The 16697-nt window shown below is 39.2% G+C and overlaps 1 long non-coding RNA gene across 2 annotated transcripts in view; it reads left to right on the top strand.

The window, feature by feature from the left end:
- Positions 1-16697, top strand: part of LOC113128286 (uncharacterized) — a 60027-nt gene that overhangs the window by 33372 nt on the left and 9958 nt on the right. The window lies entirely within an intron of this gene.

Raw genomic sequence — 16697 nt, forward strand, 5'->3', positions numbered from 1 at the left:
AAGAGCCAGAAAGAATAAAATAAAATAAACGCCTAAGTTTAAACAAGTGGCAAGTCCCATCTGTTCAGGTTGTGTCATATTCTTGTTAATGGTTCCTGGCCAGCTCCCAGACAGAGGACCCAGAGATCTGGGAGTCCCAGAGTAACCACAGTGGGTAGCAGCTATGGCACCCTTTGGTGCACAGTGGACCCTCTGTAAGCCTTTACACATAAAGTCAGTTTAACTTGTGCTCCTGATGAAAATAAAATCACAGGCAGGAAAATGGTTCAGTAACATATTCAGAAACATACTCACTGCTTTCCAAGAGTGTGGACTGAGTTAATGAACGGCATTATGTTTCCACAAAGGTCATTAAATATTATGTAATTTAATTCATTGATTTACTGCTCCCTGCAACAGAGGCCACTAATTTCAGGCCACTAAGGAAGAAGAGGAGGGTGGAGCTCATTGACCCAAACTATCAGTGTTTACAGAGTTCAAGGCCTGCCTCGGGGCATAAAGGCCTTCTTCTGTCTGGCTGGCAAGTGAGTCAGTTACGGATGATCATTGCAAGATTGTGTTGGCAAGAGCAGGAATGTGCAGCAGTTCCAGAGTGAAAGAGAAAGAGATGGGAGGAAATTTGGCTGAACTGCAGGAAACCTGGAAAGTTAATTGAGAAGGCCTGGAGTGGCTGTAGTTGGTCGCTGCGTATCTCGGGATAAATAAGTACAGAAACTGGTTGAATTATTTATTTTTGGCAAACCAAAATAAATGAATTTCATTAATCTTCACAGAAACAGATGTCAGTATGAATATGCTACATTAGCCATTATGGAAGAACCTTCAGGCAATATTCATCACTTGTGTGCATCTTTAGGGTATGATTGCTTACTTCGTCTACATTAATTAGCTGATCCACTTGTTTGAGTTGGGACTTTTTTATTTTTTTTTTTAAAACATAAATTTTGGGTAACTTGAGCAACAAACTTTTTTTATCCCCGTCCTTTCTTCTTTCTCTCATTTTCTTTCTGCACATTTGTTCAGTAGAGTCATAAGAAACATTTTTTCCTGTTAAGATTTAACATTTTTAGCTTGTGTTCACTGCGATTTGTGCCGTGTAGAGACCCAGTCTGCATACGTTTGTCTACAATTATATCCTTCCATTGATTTTGTGTCTGTTGTTACACCACCACTAAAGTCCACTTTGCTGACTGAGCTATCCTTCTCTAAATAAAAACACACTCAGATGTTTCACTGCACTAAGCATCTGTAGAAAGAGAGAACAGCCCCTGTACTTGGCCATTAAATGGACCAAATGTTATTAAAATTCAGCTGGTGGGTTTAATTAGGGTCAGGGTTCAAAACTAAAATAGAAACTGCAGTTGGAGAAAAAGGATGGTAAAGTGTACAAGCTTGGTCCAGTGTGCAGAGGTCAGTGGAGGAAAACAATGACAGCAGCAGATGAGGACGATCCGATGAAGAGGAGAACACAAAGGCTGAGCTCATATTGGAGGAAGATGAGGTAGAGGGGGCTATGGAGGAGAAGGAACAAAACTGTAGAGAGGAGTTAGAGGGAAAATGGAAAGGATGGTAGAAGGCCAAAAAATAATAAAGTAAAGGACAATTGAAAGGGAAAGGAGGAAAGTAAAGGTACAGTAGCAGGTCAAAGAAAGACAGATGGGAGGAAGATGAAGTATGTGAAAAGACTGTGTTGTTTTCCAGCAGTAAACCATCCATCATTCCTGCTGTGGCTTTCACAGGCAACCACATCTTATTATAGAGCTCTGTGTGTGTGTGATGTGTGTATCACATGTAAGAGACTTCATTACACGCTCCCTCTACCTTGTGTCTCAGTATGCTAAGCTTTATATGTGTTTTTCTACAGAAACTGTTCTTTTATGTTTGTTGTGCTTAGTGATGAAACTGATTCTGATTATTTTTGTTTGTTTGTTTGTTTGTTTGTTCTATTGTCCAGAAGTGAAGGGCATATTTAATTCTCCAGCTCACTGGAGCGCCCTGATAGATCAGCAGACCAGAGTGCACACTTGTACCGCATGATTGTGCTGTTTTTGGTTCACAGCTGACATTAGCTCCTTTGCCTTCCTCTCTTATTTCACCCTCAAATGTGACTTGTTTGATTTTAAAAAGCAGGGACGGTTATAAAGTCATCTCTTAATAACTTCTCAACCTCAGAACTAGTGCGACGCCTTTGCTAATTTTGCAGATAAAACAGAAAGCGGAGAGGATGAGAGGGATGGATCTTGCAATATTACGAGAGGCTGTTTTGCCGAGTGTCTGCGCAGACGGAGTTTAAAAGTGCCCATGCATGGGTTCATCTACTGACATTAGCATCATTAAAAGACTCACTCTGCTCTGGAACAAGAACATCACCATGCAGAAATTAATATGGACAACACAATTAGCAAAATGGGACTATAATTACATTATAAGCCGAGAAGGAAGAAAAGGATACAAACAAAATGACACCAATCTCCTGATTCCTTTCAAAGTAATTACAGTCCATATTATGAGAAAGCAAAATCTTTAAGGTGAGGATAATATCCAGGAGTTAATGAAAAACTAAATACAGTTTACACATGGAACAAGTATGTTATATTTAAATTCATATACAGAATTGCATTGCACCACCACTCCTCACCTCCACTCCCTAGTGGAGCTAAGCCATGTATTAAATCTACTGTAAAATCACCTGTACCATACGTTTAAATGGGCCTTTTCAGCTGGAAAACTAAGGTGGGTTTTATGATTTAAAAAAAAAAAAAGCAGCGTGGCTAATAAATGATAATTACAGCCGACTCGTGATGTTCAGTCAGTTTTCTTTAAAAAAAAAAAAGGAAAAGTTAACTTTTAAAAAAATAATTAAAAGTGGTGCGTTGTAAAGCATGACTGTAAAAATATCACTCATAGGATTAAAAATTAACTTTATTTGGAAAAAAGTGAGGAGAATATTCACTATGATCATAACTGCCACACTCAAACTTCACATGTAAAAGTTTTCTCGGTGGAGCTACTTTACTCGGCATCGTGGTCCTGTTTAATTAGGACCATAGAGGTTCCTCGTTAGTGTGAGACCTGGGGCCAGATGTGTAGAATATACATATATCTATAAATCATAGCCTTTATATTAACTCCACATGAAGAAAAACCCATTACGTGTGTGATAGAGTGCAGGGATAGTAACAGGAAAAATGTAGTTCCCAAACCAGTGATTAGGTTACAGAGAGGAATACAATGTGAGATGATTATTATTGTAAAAATACAAAAACTAAAATTCTGCTCCATAAAAATAATAAAATTTTGTTTGTCACTCTTTTTCTCTAATCTGTTTATAAATCAGCACTTAAAGAATGAGCAGCAACCAGTCGACTGCTAAAGAAAAGCAAAAAAAAGTCTTGTATCTAAAATAGAAACATAGTCTGACTTTTATTTATTTATTGTTTATTACAAAGTTTTCAGTGAGTTGAAAGAAAGACATTCACCGAGTCACACAGAAAGATATTTATGTCTTGCATTTGATATAAAGGATGGCTCCATGTATACACATGCTTAAATTCCCAATTAAACACTTAATTAACCTTGTAGTTCAGTGCCTTTTCAAATTTACAGGGCATTTAATATTCACTTACACTGATTTTCCTGGAGACTTACCCTAACCTTAACTTGCTTGTGGTAACCAGAACCTTTACACTAACCCTAAACCAAGTCAACTCTCTATAATCCAGTCATTCACAAGCTGTGTATGTTACATGTATTCATGTACTAAAAATCCACTTTAGTTTTTTATTAAAAATCCACTTTAGTTTTTTGTAGAAATAGCCTGTAAAAAAACAAAACAAAAACAAAAACCCACTATGTAAATTAAAAAGGCACTGAACTACTAGCTTAGTGTTCAAGCATAAATATCTGCAAGTGCACACATGCTTATGTGCCTGTTCTTCTTCAGGTGACTGGTTTCATTTCACACCCAGGAGAATTAACTTTACTGATTAGCTATTGAGCATTAATCAAAGTAACAAGCTGCAAAAATCCTGGAGTGCAGCCAGACACATCCTTCATCTGCAGGACCCACTTCAATAAGGGCCATGGAGACGTGGAGCTGCAAGAAGCTCGGAAAGATCATGAGAAATTTACCATATTTACCATATACATGTACATGTTTCCTATTTACCTGATGCTGTTATTGTGGTCAGTGTTTTAGCAGTGGTAAATGTAGTATTACAAATACAAATGGAAAATATGGAGATCAATTTGGCAGTGACTGAACACCATTACAGTCAGAAATAATCAAAGCCCTTCACTTTTTGCACATTCTCATGTTTGCCCATTATTCTACACAGAATTACCAACAAAGACAAAAAGGTCCAAAAAGTGAAGGGGTCTGAATACTTCTTGTCTGTAATTATTGATTATAGAGGCAAGGTGACTCTATTTAATGAGTCCTCACTCTGATCTGCATCAGCGAGGAGAAATTGCTGGGTTTTTACATTCACCAGACTGCAGAGTTTACACAGACATCAGTAACACTGAGGTCATGCCAACCTCCTACCTAATCCTCTACCTGCACATGGTGGTTGTCCATGCTATAAAGCGAATACAGTGGAAACAGTGTTTGATTAAATTATTTGCATAGCACTTTCTATATGTAGACTACAGCTTTAGTGAAGATGAGGAAGTAAAGAGGAGAGTGCATGATTAAAATTGTTTAAGAGTTGGCTTTGCAAATGTCTTAGAAGAGAAGAACTACATGTCTTTATAAGAAAAGTCCTCAGAGCATGCTTTAAGCAATCTCCAAGGTTTTTAAATATTCAAATATTCAAAAAATGTTTGAGATCAGATAAAAATAATATAAATATATATATATATATACCAATTATATTTAAATATATGTGCACGATTTCCATTTTGGTCTCTATAGGCATCTTATCATTATAGTTTTCAGCAAAACAGTGTAAGGAATCTATGTAGAAGGCATTGAATGGGTTATATGAGAAATATGTACCATGTTTGACTTCAATTACCATTACACTCTGGACAGAGATGTTAAGCCTGAAGGCTTTGAAATGGTTTAAGCCTATCCTATAGACTGCAGATAAAAATTGTATGGGGTAATCCATTTTAAAAATCCTCGAAATAAGAATGAGCATAATCTTTGACTGGGAAGCATCACTCCTGGAAAAAGAAAATTACTCCTGTCTAGGCAGTTTTCAGTGTTGTAACATTTGCTATGTTAACAAATTAATCCACTGTGTGTCTCCATATATAGTGGCTGGTAGAGATGGTAAAAGCTGTTGCTGGTTTTATATTTTTTCTTATATATTCTTCCTCGCGTCCTAATTTTTATGAAAACCACAATGACTCAAATGAAAAAAATTGAGGATTATTCTTTTTCTTTGATTATCAAATGCTGTTGGATGGTGATTAATTGCTCCATACAAGGGGGGAAAAAAAAAATCAGCCTTAGAATAAAAGGAATTGCCTCCATTAGTCTCTTACATGTGACAGTTATTGTGGATAGCTCCATATTGCATTAGGTAGTGTGGAAGCCTTAGCTGATATTGTCTACCCTTTATTTCTCCATCTGCCCTCGGGGGCCTGATTTTAGATATTCGTTCCAACACACATGGTTAGTTTCCAGCTCAATAACTACACTAAAATCTCTCGCTGTCCCTGCGTGTTGCTTCGGTTTATTCGCCTTTAGCTATTGACCGTGTTTTGCCCTGATGTCATCTGGGAGTTGACAGGTATAATGTCTATTTGTCCCAAGCTGTGTTCTTCTGCTGATTTTGATTTTAATTAGCTGTTTTTTCCCCATTAAAAACAAAATAAAACTAAATTAAAGGCATTTTGCTGTTACTCTCAAGTCAAGTCAGTAGGTTTCTATAAATCTGTCATTTATTGTCAGTTTTCTGTATCTACTGCTAATTTTATGCCCTGTAATCACATCCTGTGATGTCTGTTCTTTTAAATGAGTAATTTAATGGTGTGATTCTCACAGTTTGAGTCAGATAATGTGCTCATTTCTGCATAAAAATCACCCCAGGTCTCAAAAAATGTACATATATCCAGAGTCAGGGAGCTCAGGATAAATGTTCTCCAATTCTAAAGAGTCTTAAAGAGATTCTCATGCTTTTATGAGTGGTTTAGTGGTTAGCACTGTTGCCTCACAGCAAGAAGGTTCCTGGTTTGAAACCCATCAGGGGCCTTTCTGTGTGGAGTCTGCATGTTCTCCCTGTGCTTGTGTGGGTTTTCTCCAGGTACTCTGGTTTCCTCCCACAGTCCAAAAACATGTATGTCAGGTTGATTGGTGACTCTAAATTGCCCATAGGAGTGAGTGTGAGTGTGTGAGGTTGTCTGTCTCTATGTGGCCCTGTGATGGACTGGGGACCTGTCCAGGGTGGACCCCTGCCTTTCACCCAGAGAGAGCTGGGATAGGCTCCAGCAGATCCCTGTGACCCTTGTTATGACCCTAGGGGTCATTATGTTTGTTGGTGTGTTGTTGGCTCTCCCCTCCCCATTTCGTGTGTGTGCATGTGTGTGTGTGTGTGACGGATGCGGAAGTGGGCGTGGAAGTAGAAAGCCGTGGATTGGACTTCCGGGATTGGCCCAACACTTCCAGGAAGGACCATAAGAAGACCACGGACTGTTGTTCGAGAGAGCTATTCTCCCACCTTTGCCATTCCCAGCTATTTGCTAAAGATTTCGATTTCGAGTGAGTTAGTTAGAGATTAGGTTTTGTTTCGTTTTGTAGGTTTAGTGTTAATAGTAATTTTCTTTGTTTTCGATTAGAAATATTTAGATTCGTAGGTTATGTTTGTGTTTTGTTTTCTCCTGTTTGTTTTAGGAGTTTCCAGGCTGCCGACCTGTGATTTTGTGTTGTTTCTTTGGATTAGCTATTATAGGGCTGTTTAGCGTTTTTGTTATTTGATCTTTTGTTTGTTTGAGACCATAGGGCTATATTTAGCGTTTGTGTTTGTTTTCCAGTATTCGTATAGTATCGTAGGGCTCACGGAGCGTTTTTGTTTGAATAGGGCTAAATTAGCGTTTGTGTTTGTTTTGACCATTCTGTATCGTATTCTGTGTTTCAACAGAATAAAATTTCTTGTTAATTGTATTTCGTATTTTTCCGTGTTTGTTGAGAGTGGAAGAGGTTTGGAGAAAAACTCCACAATCGTGTTACGCTCCGGCAACCCCTAGGCTGGGGCGTAACACCCTGGGTAGGACTAAGAGGGTATAGATGATAGATGGATCTATCTCCTCATCTAGAAAAAAAATTCTATATACTTTAATTCTTTTTCTGAAATGCGCTGATATTGAAATAGTAAACATAAAAGATAGATATACAGGCTGGAACTGTTTTGTAATGTTGGTAGTTTAAGACTTTATTGCTGAAGTTCCGTGACTAAAGCAGCCCTCACAGCACGACTCTTTGTGTCTAGGCTTTGATTTTTTTTAAAAAAGAGCTGAGATCCTCTGCCAAGCTCATTATACCTGAAACCTCCAGTCAGCAATTTTTTCCAATGTCTCTCTCTTTCTCTCTAGCTAGTCTCTTGTCTTTCTCTTTTCATACCCCTTTATCTGTCCATCTACATTACTCTAAGGGAACAAGTCTGACTCATTTTGCCTCCATCCTTCTTCCTGCTGTTTCTCCTCCTTTTCCTCATGGCCCTGGTATCAATAATTTACAGTCCCCTGCAGAGGCAACTGCCTAGTGGACTGATTAAACGTGAGACAGAGAGCGATTGCAGAAGAACAAGGGCTATGCACTTGATAAAGAATCCATGTTCGAAACTTTGAAATACACTAAACACAGGAAATATGCAAATAAGATGAAGTCAATGTATGTTTGAATTGCAGGCAGTATTCAAACAAGTTTGAATAACTTTGTTATAGCCAGGTCTAAAATCTCAGCTTGAAGATGTCGTAAAGTCCTTATTTCTCAAGGGTTTATCACACTAATGTTTTTTTTTTTTTTTTTTTTCGTTAAAGCTACTGGTAATGGAAATTTTTTGAAGGATACAAACACAGTCACTGAGAAAGCCCAGTATTATCCCCATCACTTAGTGGCTGTGAGCAGCATAACTCAACCATCTCTGATTTACACAGCCTCACTAAAGTACTGTCATTAGGTGAAGGACACATCACATTAATAATGTCTCCTCTCTTTAAATCTGCCACATCCTCTCCTTCACATTCACCAAGTGAAGTCACCCATGAAGAAGTTTGCATTTTCTATTGATGTCATATTTGCAGTAATTCTGTTCTCTGCTTATTAAAATATATTTTTCTGTTGTAAAGTCTGTTAGGCATTTTTGCAGGGTATTTATAATGATGTCTCCTGACTGCATCCATTCCTGATCACCTGACTTTGACCTGCCCAACTGCACACCTGGTTCTTATTTCCTCATGACTTCCCCAGCTGTATTGTAGCTGTTGGCCACATGTTCACTGCCTGAGTGTTCATTGTTCTTTCTTAGCAATAACATTCAAGCCACGACTTCCTTGTCATTTTGCCAGTTTGCATTGCTTTGAATTGCAGGCAGTATCTGTTTTGGTACAGACTCTGCCTTTCATCAGTTCTCCCAGATTGGCTTATTTTACGATTACTTGCCTGCTGGTTGTCAAGCTCAGCATGTTTCCTGTCTTTACCTCCTGTTCTACCATTGCCCGGTTTTGTTTGACTGAACTGTCAGAAGCCTATTACTTTCTATGTTAAAGTTTATCTTTTACTGCGTCGGTCCAGCTGTTGTCGTACGTCTGTGCTTGGGTCATCCTTGTTTGCCATTTCAGTTATCAGATGTGACTTTCAGCTCTAGAGATTCCAGACTTGTTGTTAATAACAACTGGTTCAAGGTGAAAAAGTTTGTGTGAATTTGTGTCTCCAGCCTCTTAAAGACACAGGAATCAGTAAGATGTTTCGCTGTGTGTGAACTACTATGTGGCATCATGGTGGTAGGTCACTGAACCTTTCCACCCTGGCCAGGCCTGTTACTCGGACGAGGCCACATCCATTAATAGAATACAACCTGGAGTGTCAGACATTTGGCTGTCCAAAAAAACACATCCTTTAGATGTATTTGTGATTTGGGTTGGTATTTGACTGAAGTGGTCATCACTGATGTATTCAGTATTTTAATAATTGTGCTACTTTCTCTTATCTGGGCTCTCGTTGCGGATAAATAAGTTTTTAAGCTTTCACTCGAAAACTGCCCCTGACTTTGGCATTTAAGTTTTACAGACTAAAAGTACAAACATCAATTTCTAAACAAACTACAACACGTCTCTACGTGTACTTTGCTGCTCGGATTGTCGTAAAACTGTGACGCCACCTGTTTTTCTAGTAGTCCTACTCCTCGCTGAAGTAGTGCGAAGCTTTATTCATTACTTTTAAGTTGCTATTCTCAGGTAGGAGTATTTTTAGTCCTAACTTTCAGTGCGATTCCTGCGATTTTGCGATGCTTGATAAATACTTTTCCCCATCAGCAGTTTCTACACTTCTTAGGAAAGAATCTATGTGCAATTTACTCTGAGCTTTAATCCACCCATTTATATTCATATTGATGTATTACCTACATAACTCCTGTTGTGACTATACATAGTCATTTAGTCAGTCACATGTACTGAATGAAGTGGTTAGACTGCTGATTGGATAAACATCACATATCAACAAATAAGACAAAATAATTAATCTACATACATGTGTAAACTAGCTGTCTGCCTAACTATTCACTATTAACAGTCCTTACTTGCATTAAAGTATTAAGGTTGAGGTTTTCACTGTATTTAAACAAGAAAGCTGTATATATATATATATATATATATATATATATATTAATGATTAGTTGTGATGGATTTCACAATGGATTGGATGGTGCATACTCAAAGTGTTTGCATTTATTGGCAATCCTGTTGTTTTCCTTTAGGGGACACTACAGGCTCTCCACCCACACACACCTGTAATGAGGTCTCTTCTGACAGTGCAGATGTCTGGCCTTCTGTCCTCTGCTGGACTGGAGTGACATTTACTTTAAGGCAGAGATCAAAACAGATCAATACCTCTGGGCAATGGAAGGAGTGAGATTTAACATTATAAAATCAATTCAGAAAGTTGAGAGCAGTCTGGGCTGTTCTCAACAAAGCTCTCACAGTTCTCCACTAAATCCTATTTAAGTATTGCTTTTGCTGTCGTTATTCTAACTATTTATATTTTGTGACCTAAGAATTGAATCTATACACTGAGTAACTCTCAATTGACAGTTGTTAGGTTCACATAGTTAAAACTAATGCTGTCTGATACAACAGCCCAGTAAAGTACCTGCATGCAGTTTATAATTGTCAGGTTTAGTGAGGCATTTAACTCTATGGTCCTTTTGTAGTTAGTGTCCCTGCTGAATTGTATTGTGTCATTTTGACTTGTTTCTAAAGCTTAATCAACTTTTAACATATCATACAAGAACTAGCACCACGGATATTTGTCCTACTTTTTATTCGAAATCAATTCAATAGTTTCAAGACGTATAATTGAGGAAAGAAAGACGACATATAATTAAAAAAACGAAAATGCCAACCTGATTAAGGTTCTTTCTCCATCAAAAAGCTGTTTAGTTATGTGTTTGAACCAACATGGTGGACTGACACAGATCCACTTAAATAACTAAACCTATTCTCTTACGAGGCGATTTGTAATTGAAATGGGAAATTCAGTATGTTATTTTTATTTCTTTCTCTCGTTCTGTGTACTTTCCAAATCAGCTGATTCAGTAGATGCTGGGGGAGTGTTTTGAAGTGCAGTGGTCCTCGAAAACAGAGCAGATGAAACCTTGGAGACATAAACACAGAGCACTTGACGTCTTAGAGAAAGAAGAGACGAAGAAATTTGACAGATGCAGAAACACAAGAGATATAAAGTAAATGATTCTGACTGGCTTAGACATACTGAGAGCTGGATGCAGCCACATCTTGGCTGATGTGTTTAGCTTCTCTTGGCCCTCTCTGTTACTGAATGCTCCTGTAGAGCTGGATGAGAGGAGGCAGGCAGCAGGAGTGTGTGTGTGTGTGTGTGTGTGTGTGTGGGCAAAGATGGTAACAGCTGAATCAGGGAGAAAAGTGGGAGCGGCCCTCAGCTAATGAAGCACCGTCCTAACATCACACAACTTCTCGTTCTCTTGTTCTTCCTCCTTTATCTTCCTCTGCTACTGTGCCAACTGGCCAACTGCTGTGGATAAAACATCCACATGCACATAAACACATGCACATTCACAAAATTCTATATTTCATAGCTGCTTTTGCAGTATCAGCTTTACTCCAGATAATGCTATTCAGTGGAAACATGCCAGACTGGGTACATTCATGCTCATACACAGCCACAAACACTAATGGCCTGACACTGGCTGCTCTCCTGCAGCTGAATTTGAATAAATCCTTACACAACTGTGACACCTGCTGGCCAGCTGAGAGCTGACAGACCAGAATCGTTTACAGGAGGAGATGTTAGTTTCACAAACATGGTCGTGAGCTACACGTGTACACGCTGCCGCACAGAGTAAAGATTGATTCTGTGTCTCATTATAACAAGATACTTTTCTTGTTTCAGTAGGTTAGTTTTCTTCTTTTAATGACAACGTGTCTCGGGGAGCTGATGGGGAAGGGAGTGCGTAGCTCTGGCTTGCTCATATAATGAGGTTGTGAAGTCGGGATGTTTTGGGAGTTCACACTATCAGTCAGGAGTTTGGAAACAGTTTCCCATTGAAATGAATAAAAAAAAGTGTGTCCAATATTTGTTCAGTCACTGATTCACAGCAGTGATTGTGTAAAACTGTTTAGTGTCCGACCTAATTGACTTTCAGGACAAGCAGCCATACAAAGAGTGTGTGAGCTTAAACCTGTACTTGTTCATTCGGAGAAGGAAAGAACGACTAATGAGGTTTGAGACTGTATTAAGGCTTTATTAAATATTGGGGGCACATAGTTATAGTGGACGCACTCTGGTTGGACGTGTGGTCTGCATCCTCTCACGGTGTTACTTCATCTTGTTTGCTCCTCCTGCTCCTGTCTAATTTATCGTGAGTCTGTTTGCCTAATTCAAAATTCCTGAACCTCATTTAGAACGGTGAAGTTTTAAATGTTTGCAAATGAAGAAACCATGTAGTCCCAGTGAAAGAACATTTCTGTGACTGACTTATTCAAGATTTTGCAAATAAAGCCACGAACTCAGAGTAGTATGAATTATGTAAAATCTGACAAGTCTCTCAGGCTTCTGAAGTATAAAAAGGCTGTTCTTTCTTTTTTAAATAGGACAAGATATAGGAAAAAAAGGCAAATTCAACATGCACTGTACTTTAAATATAAAAGACTCATTTCAGGCAGCATAGGTGGATTGAAAGTTATTTGATCTGTAAACTAACCTTCCTGATTTAAATTTAACTAAGCTCCATATTTCTGCACAGGCACTAAGTTTATTTCCTGGCACTTCTGGGGTCTAGAAGGTCTGGGTTTGTTTGGAGGTTCTTGATATTTTAGTGGCATAAGTTCACATTTTCTCTCAGAATTGAATTTGTCTTCGACTGCAAAAAGCTGCTAAAACAGGATTTTGACTGTAATGAGACACTAAGTAAAACCCCAAACTGATGAAAATTCATCTTGGGTTAGCAGCTCTGAGTCTGAGTGACTCAATTTCACAGTAAATCTGCTTAAAGTGTAGAGAGCTTAAGTGAATAAACGGCTATGAAATCCTTCTCTGTTAAAGAACCAAGTTTCTGTCCTTGAGTGTGAGAATGTGACTCTGTCTGGCTTTTGTGTCTGAGCAGCTCATTTCAGCAGCTTTTATCCACTTTCATCTGCAATTCCTTCCAAATCAGCAAATTTAGCTTCACTGACTGATGAAACACACAGGCTTAACATTAAAGGAATTGTTTCTCAGAGACTCAAACAATAATCCCAAATGTCTTATTGCTATTAACTCACATAAAACACACTTGAAAAAAGTTTTGTTTTTCCCCTCTATCAAGAACAAAGGAAAGCGTTCTTGTCGTCAAAGGCAATACACTCATGGAATCACACAATGAGATCTTATTGATTTTCAAAGGAGGATCTGAGTGGATTTTTAAAAGTAAAATGAGAAACTCACTCAGCATGCAAACAGCCTGATAAACCATTAGGTGGAGTGAAGAACAGGCTGAACTACAGGTTGTTTATTGGATTTTATTTTGCTCAGTCTTTAAATGTAGGAATAAGGGATATATTTTAACAGACTCGCAGCAACACAGTATTTTGGGTAAACACGTCCTCTGCATTTACTGTGGCTCATTGAACACGGAGGTGAATTAAATATTAATAATGGTATGTGACTCTGAGCAGGTAGTGATATTAGCAGGAGCACTAAGCTTTTCCAAAAATATCCTCACTTCCCTTAGAGTATCTTATATTTTAGCCATGAATGTATCATCTGACCTCATATCTGCAAACATATTGTCTAATACATTGTTCTTTTTAGTCTAATAGTCATATGGTGTTCTCAGTTTTTTCTTTTCTCCCAACTCTTTCTCCCCATCATTGTCTCTCTGTTCACCCACACATGCTGTGAATCAATACACTATTCCCCCTGCCTCTTTTGCTGCCAGCCTATTTCTCTCCATCTGCCTATCAGTCTGTTTGTTCTTCCTCTCTGAGCAGTATAGACCACAGTTGGTGGGCTTTCATTCCTGTTGCTCTTCTGTGGCCGACTGTTGTGTTTGTCATACAAATGCTTATTGCCAGCACTTTCTTGAGAAGTAAAAACCACAGTACGGGTGAAATAAAGCTTTATATTTGAGGGGACGGTGTGAGCGGCCTGAAGCCCACCTGAAAAAGACATGAATCAAAAAAGTTCATTTTATTTCTCATTAATGTACACTCAGCACCCCATCTTGACAGAAAAAAACAGAAATGTAGAAATTTTTGCAAATTTATTAAAAAAGAAAAACTGAAATATCACATGGTCATAAGTATTCAGACCCTTTGCAGTGACACTCATATTTAACTCACATGCTGTCCATTTCTTCTGATCCTCCTTGAGATGGTTCTGCTCCTTCATTGGAGTCCAGCTGTGTTTAATTAAACTGATTGGACTTGATTAGGAAAGGCTCACACCTGTCTATATAAGACCTTACAGCTCACAGTGCATGTCAGAGCAAATGAGAATCATGAGGTCGAAGGAACTGCCCAAGGAGCTCAGAGACAGAATTGTGGCAAGGCACAGATCTGGTCAAGGTTACAAAAGAATTTCTGCAGCACTCAAGGTTCCTAAGAGCACAGTGGCCTCCATAATCCTCAAATGGAAAAAGTTTGGGACGACCAGAACTCTTCCTAGACCTGGCCGTCCAGCCAAACTGAGCAATCATGGGAGAGGAGCCTTGGTGAGAGAGGTAAAGAAGAACCCAAAGATCACTGTGGCTGAGCTCCAGAGATGCAGTAGGGAGATGGGAGAAAGTTCCACAAAGTCAACTATCACTGCAGCCCTCCACCAGTCGGGGCTTTATGGCAGAGGGGCCCGACGGAAGCCTCTCCTCAGTGCAAGACACATGAAAGCCTGCATAGAGTTTGTCAAAAAACACATGAAGGACTCCCAGACTATGAGGAATAAGATTCTCTGGTCTGATGAGACCAAGATTGAACTTTTTGGCGTTAATTCTAAGTGGTATGTGTGGAGAAAACCAGGCACTGCTCATCACCTGCCCAATACAATCCCTACAGTGAAACATGGTGGTGGGAGCATCATGTTGTGGGGGTGTTTTTCAGCTGCAGGGACAGGACGACTGGTTGAAATTGAAGGAAAGATGAATGCGGCCAAGTACAGAGATATCCTGGAAGAAAACCTCTTCCAGAGTGCTCAGGACCTCAGACTGGGCCGAAGGTTCACCTTTTAACAGGACAATGACCCTAAGCACACAGCTAAAATAACAAAGGAGTGGCTTCGGAACAACTCTGTGACCGTTCTTGACTGGCCCAGCCAGAGCCCTGACCTAAACCCAATTGAGCATCTCTGGAGAGACCTGAAAATGGCTGTCCACCAACGTTCACCATCCAACCTGACGGAACTGGAGAGGATCTGCAAGGAAGAATGGCAGAGGATCCCCAAATCCAGGTGTGAAAAACTTGTGGCATCATTCCCAAGAAGACTCATGGCTGTACTAGCTCAAAAGGTGCTTCTACTCAATACTGAGCACAGGGTCTGAATACTTATGACCATGTGATATTTCAGTTTTTCTTTTTTAATAAATTTGCAAACATTTCTACATTTCTGTTTTTTTCTGTCAAGATGGGGTGCTGAGTGTAATATTGCCACCTTACTTCGGCAGTTTTCAACTTGTGGCTGCTGAAAGACAAATATGTAAGATGAAGATGTTCCATTACCTCCTGTCCTAATTTGTGATTTATTGTACAGGACACATCTAGAACATAAAAAAGTCTCAGGTACCCAAGGACAGGTTTTATATCCCAGGGCTTTCTGACAAAAGCTACCCACAGATTGTTTACACAAAACAAGAAAGGAAACAAAGCCAATCAATACTGAGCTGAATTGATGAGTGATGGTTTGCGTCCATAGATGTCCACCGAGGACAGAAAACAAAGGCTTTCTATAAAAAACATCCTGCGTGAGAACATGAACGCACAAGATAGTTAAATTATAGTCCAGAATAACAACCACATCTGAAGACAGCACATTACCAAGACTTCACAAAGAGACGGAGAGTCGGAGGGAAAGGCAAAAAAAAAAAAAAGCAAACGGTGATTTATGCAGAGTTTCTCCTGAGTGTATCGTTCTATTAAGAACAAGCAAAGGAGCGTGACTGAGCACGAATATTGGATGAATGAATTTTAAGAGTGAAGGCAGGACAGAGATGACATCAGTCATCATCCTGCCAGATGCAGCGACAGTGACACCTTCTACTGCCGGAGGGAAATAATGGCCTCAAAACTAAGGGTGCACTTTCAGCAAACATACAGCGGCATAGGTCCACATTATGGACCTGATACTGTTAGATTACATATGCACAGGTGTGTGTGTGTGTGTGTGTGTGTGTGTTGTCTTTTATAGTTTTTGAGGGGATAGTTTAAAGCTTGGTTTGGGTTTGTTGAATCTGTCACTTTGACAGTTCTTTGAGCCAGTGGATGCAAATTTAGGCAACAGGATGTATCTATGAGGCATCACAAGCAAGTATGGTATAATGATGTTCATTTAATAGAAGAAAATCACCATCGAAGCATAGTGTAGAGGAGTGATTAGCTTAATGAGACACAATTTCAAAACCATTAGAATATCCACAGAGATTTCAGGGGTTTTGCAAGCGAGCGTCATCACAGACTGTACGAGCTTCCATTAGTATCAGTCATAAATGAACTCTGGATGAAGTAAAAGTGACTGATTCACTGGACCAGAACAGCCTGTTGTTTTGCACTTTGTTTGGGAAAAGATGAGGCCAGCACCGAACTGTGCCACTCACTTCATGACTGACTGGTTTCACTCTCGCACAAGAAGCCACTGGTTGAGCACGAACGCACGGCGCAGACTAATTAAAGGAGCCAGCCGCTCTTTTCCAGAACATGCTTATGTCAAAATAAAACTGAAAAGCTTTTAGTCATTCACTAAGAACAACTTAATGGGTTGGATTTCAAATTAATGTGTCACAATTACTGACATTTACCACTGAGTAAATTAGAAA

Source organism: Mastacembelus armatus, chromosome 1 (genome assembly GCF_900324485.2).
Source record: "Mastacembelus armatus chromosome 1, fMasArm1.2, whole genome shotgun sequence".
NCBI lineage: Eukaryota > Metazoa > Chordata > Actinopteri > Synbranchiformes > Mastacembelidae > Mastacembelus > Mastacembelus armatus.